Source organism: Chrysochloris asiatica, unplaced genomic scaffold, assembly GCF_000296735.1.
Source record: "Chrysochloris asiatica unplaced genomic scaffold, ChrAsi1.0 scaffold00136, whole genome shotgun sequence".
Lineage (NCBI taxonomy): Eukaryota > Metazoa > Chordata > Mammalia > Afrosoricida > Chrysochloridae > Chrysochloris > Chrysochloris asiatica.
This window is the reverse complement of record NW_006408654.1, coordinates 3,588,275-3,593,903: the sequence shown is the minus strand read 5'-3', so window position 1 is coordinate 3,593,903 and position 5,629 is coordinate 3,588,275.

Genomic DNA, 5,629 nt, shown 5'->3' with positions numbered 1-5,629 from the left:
ATCATGATGTTATTTATTGGTCCCGATATAGGATGATTGTTTTCTTTACATATGGTTCACAATAAGACGTTGATCTTGCAAAACTCTATCATGAAATATCCAGCATCATTTCTATGAAAGTCGTATTTCCCAAAACTTTGTTTTCAACTTTTGAAAAGTCACCAGTAATTATCACTGTATCTTGATTGCATGTTTGATCAATTTCAAACTAAAGAAGTTAGTAGAATTCTTTCATTTCTTTGTCATTGACTTTGGTGGGTTTTATGTAAATTTTAATAATAGTTGTATTAGCTGCCTTAGATCTTGAAGTACTTTTAGACTATTAATGCGACATCATTCTTTTTGAATCTGCTTATAATTAGTGGAGGTAAAACCTGCCAAGTAGAACATTTTTAAAGAATTTTGATATGTCACAACAAGTGGTTCTATAGAAAAGGTGATACCAACCTGTAATGGAAAAGTAAATATAATTTGAGATTTAATTTGAATGAGAATACAACTATAATCTTAACCTCATATTTTATTAGTCATATTTTATTAGTCATTCAAAAAACATTATATATATATATATATATATGGGTTTTATTAGGTTTTTGGCATTTGTATGAAAAAAATGCCAAGCCTAATCATAAACTGAATGTATTCTCCTTTATCATTGAAATTTCAAGTGATTCTGAATAAATAGTTGACTCAATGCTATTCTGAAAGGCGTTGGTATACATAAAGATAAAGCAGGTGCTTTGAAAAGGGTTTGGCAAAAAACTATAACCCTTAACCACAAAAGTAAATTGTATGTTTGTGTAGTTTACACAACCATTTCAAAGGCATTCTCAGGATTTTGGTACATGGAGCTTGCTGGTATCTTTTGCAATGCTCATGAGCCAGAGTTGGAAATACTGAGTTAAGTTAATAAGAAAATAGCATGAGAAAATTGTTCAATGGGTTGGAGCCAGATCTATAACTTGAGTGAGGCTGTTTTAGGTTGCACAGCTGTAAACTCAAACCTTCAGGGTCAGAGAAGTTAATGTGACTAAAGGATTCATATTAGACACACAATCCTAAACCAAAACCTGAGTTTTAAAATCAGTCAGTGGCTCCATAAACTATGTGGTTCATGACCTACCATAAACAAAAAGGGTAATTTGGCACGCAAGACAGAAAGTGTAATAAACAAACTGAAAAGCCATATCTGCCTCCATGAATGAGCACCTGACCATAACTAAATCACATGAAAATCAGGCACTGTGTCCTTGGATTGTGTAACTGGACTCACCCCACGGTGAAGGAATTCATAGATAGAATTTGTATTGCACTAGGAAGACATAGAACTGAGCGACTAGAGGTTAATGGAACATTTAAACTGAGAAACAATACAAAATCAATTTTACCTCCTGAATGTTTGTACATTCCTTCATTCATTCACTCAACAAATATTTGCTCAACACACTCTATATGCAAAGTATTCATGCTAAGTCCTGAAGTCGTTCTGAAGATGTACACAGTGGTACTACCAAATACTCAGACTGATTTCTTACATGGTGGTATGGCTACCTCTTAGTTGTTGCATCTCCCATAAAATATGGTTCATAGCATTGAGAATCTTCTGGGCAATGTCTCTCAAAGAGCAGGAACCCTCATGGCATGTGAGATCATTTTCAGAGAATTAAGAAATTATTGTCCGTTTCAGTTTGGGGCTGACCTATCTTTAATACTTCCTAACGCATGCTAATCTCCCTCCTTTTTTTTTTTTTTCCATCAGCAATATCATCTAACTAGAATTTTATAACTTCCTTTTGTATTCGTTACATTGATTTTTGGTTTACTTTTCACTTCTGAACATGATCATGGGTTCCATTTATGGTTGTGACATGAAATTCTTATTTAAAATAAATATAAGTAAAGTCTTGACCACTGCATCAGCTGAAAGAAAATATTTTTTAAAAAAAGAAAAAACACAGTAGAACAAGTGATAGTTATTGTTATTGTTAAGTGCCATCGAGTTGTTTCTAACTCATAGCCACCCTGTGTATGGTTTCCAAGGAGTAGCTGGTGAATTTGAACCACCAACCTTACAGTTCACAGTCCAGTGCTTATCCTACAGTGTCACAACAGGATAGTTACACATGGCAAAAGGAGTGACTGTGGTAGAGAATGAATGAGCTTTGGGAAGCCCTACACAATGAGAAATAGACACTCACATACATATCTATAATATAAGACAACTCAGTGATTCAGGCATGAAGTACAAAAGGAAGTTTGCTGCCTCTTCTTCTTGTAATAACCATGGAAGTCTTCCTGGAGGTGATTTTTCAACCTGACTTTCAATGGGTGGAGACTGCCATTGGAGCAAGGGACATTCCAAACAGAGGAAATGGTTGTGACCACCAAAGGTCAAGGTGTCTATGACTTCCCAACTTGAGTGTACATCAGAATCAGCTTGAAAGTTTTATGTAGCAGGCTAGACTCCCAGCACCCATCCTTGGAAAATGAAGAACTGATGCCTAGGTTTGTGGTTAAGTATTGTCAAGTTGGTTCAGACTCATAGCAACCTGTATAAGGTTTCCGAGGAGCAGCTGGTAGGCTTAAACCACTCACTTTCTGTTTAGCAGTCCAGTACTTATTTGGTTGCTGCTGCTGCTGCTGCATGCTACCCAGTCAGTTCTGACTTGTAGTGACTCTGTATAGGGTTTTTGAGGCTGTAAATCTTTACAGGAGCAGAGAGTTTCATCTTTCTCCTGCAGAGCAACTGATGAATTGGCACTGCTGACCTTGTGTAACCCACTACATGACCAGGGCTTATCTAGTTAGGGTTAGTTAAACACCACTTTAGGAAGGTTCCTGAACCACAATTTGCTAAACTCTGTGAGTCTAGAAAATCAGAAAAGAGCTGGAGGACAGAAAACTGCTCCCAGAGTCAGCATTCTTTATGTGGACCAAAAATACAACTGGGCAGCTTCTAATTTCCTCTGCACCTGAGTGCAATCAGTGGCTAAGTTCAGTTTCACCACCTATATGCGCTAAAACCTCCTCAGAGTCCCTGAGTGGTATAAATGGTTAACACATTCTGCTGCTAACCAAAAGATTGGAATTCCAAGTCTACTCAGAGTCACCTTGGAAGAAAGGCCTGGCAATTTACTGATGAAAAATCAACCATTGAAAACTGTGGAATTTAGTTCTGTTCTACAGCACATGGGGAAATCATAAGTTGGAATTAACTCTACAGCAGCTGTTGGTTTGTTCGTTTTGTTTTGTATTGGTGTGTCCCTTTCATTGTTCATTATGCTTATAAGCAAGCATATTTGCTACCTCAGGTAGAGTTTTGGGGAAGTGATCAGAACGAGAATGCTTAGATATGGGAGGATGGCAAAAGAAGACCTTTTCTGAATTCTCTGTTTATCTTCCTATACAAGCACAATAAAGGTTCATTCAATGGTTTGTTGGGGAGACCTGGAAACTAGAATGCTAAAATTCTGCTGCATTTATTACTGATGGGCAAAATTAGCACCATATTTCCTGTCTTCTATCCCCTCCTGTGGGAGAGTCTAAGGACTAACATCTGCCAATTGCTTTGTAAGTAAACCATAGCTGTTCAAGCAGATGACATTTTCTGCCTTCAGAGAGCAAGAATCAGCGATCTGGGTGGCATTGCAGGTAAATAAGGAATCCTGAATCTGGAGGAACCATGGGAATAGATGAAAAGTGAGCTCCAAAAGTATACAGAGCAGATTCAGCATTTTGCCTTAAATGTAAACTTCCAGATGGTTAATATTCTGTTTGGGGATGATAATGTGGGTTATTTAAAAGGATATGAAAGATTTCTGACCCAGGCTGGGACTGAGGACAAGCTGTGGGCACATCTGCAGTATTAAGAACTTATTTCTCAGGATTTTCAGTCGAACACAAGTGGCCCATTGCCATGGCAATTTCACAAGGGCCATAACCACCTAAGCTAATGGCCAACATGGCTGACCAAATCCAGCTGTTTACAGAAACAGTGCTATGCAGCCAAAACGCAGCAAATTCCCATCTCTCTTGGCTGCTTCTCCAACCTGACATTCTTAGGCCGAAGGGCCATATTTGAGAAATGAACACCCAAGTAGTCTGACTTGGTGAAACCAGCAAAAATGCTGCAAATATGTGAAGACATTGTGGTCTCCACATCATTGTGGCTATATTTAAATCAGCCAGTGATCACAAAGCTGGCAAAGTAGTGTTTTGCATGCTAATTGAAAAGAATTAATTTCCACTATAGAGCTAAGGCTTGCTTCCGTCATTAGCAACTGTTCCTCCCACTTGGCTGGCTTTAGCAGTTTGTCAAGCAAAGCACCACGTGTTAGTTATGGTGCTGCGTGTCAAATCTGCATTCTCTGGGCACAGACTCCAGGCAGTTCTGCGATGGTTGGACATTTGCCATGGTTCTACCATCACAAGTATAAAGCAATTAATTGAAACAAGTCTAAAGCCCAGTCGTCTATGTTCCAGGAAAAAATCAAAAAACAAAACAAAACAAAGCAAAAACACCAACAAAATTTCTGTCATTAAAATAATGAAGGAAAAAATAAATCTGGACCAGGTTCTTTTCCCAAAAATCAAAATTGATATAACCTCAGTGTTATACATTCCTTGTTCCTTATGTTACAGAAATTTCATCACATCAATTACACCCTGGAAGAAAGGCAAATGGGGTACTGGAGATGAAGAAAACACTGTAGTTCCTTATTAAGGCCAGGGGATTAGATACTTGTTGAATTTAATTTGACCTGTGGCATTAAAATGCAGATTGTCTCCCAAAAACTGCAAGTGGGGCATGGATTTGTAGAATAGATTTTTCTGCATAACAAGTTGTGTCCTAACAATGAAATCTTGCATAAAAATAGACAGTTAACCAGGCAAAGGAAAAGAAACAGTTCAACAAATCATTTTGTGATCTAGAAATGGATGTGGCAAGGACTATGCTGAAGCTGAAACATTGCTCCTTTGAAGTAAGTAGAGCCATATGTTATGTCGTGACTGAGAAAAGAGAAATCTGAGGAAGGACAAGGATACATCGTCTGAAAACTAATGAGACACTACATTCTGAGCCAAAATCACATCCAACTTTTCAGCATGTAGCTAGGCAAGATCTCAGCTAAAGTATAAAGAGTTGACATAAAACTTTGGGAATTCAGAACTCAGATACTTCGACAGAAGATGAAAGGAAGGGAAAGAAGACTAACAATAGAGTCAAGAACACACAGAATGAAACAGTTGAAGTTGTGGAAGGCTCTTTCTTCCTCCAATATTTTCCCCTGCTGGATTTTCTATCTTGCAACTGTAAAAACAATGTGTGTATTAAATTCCACCTCATTCACTACTACACCACAAAAAGTAAATACATAAGCATGGAGGTACCTGTGTAAAGTTGCTATTTCTGCTTAATAACATATCTAGGAATTACAAGAATAAAGTTGTCTAGAAAGGAATTTACTTTTGTGTGTTGCAACATGTACCATGAATCTTATGACATGCCCAGGGCACTCTTCATTCTCCAGAAAGAGCTGATGTGTTGCATGCCATGTGTTGCAACTGTAACTAAGTGTTATTATGTATTTTTCCCCTTTCTTCTTTTTTTTTTTTTTTAATAAACTCT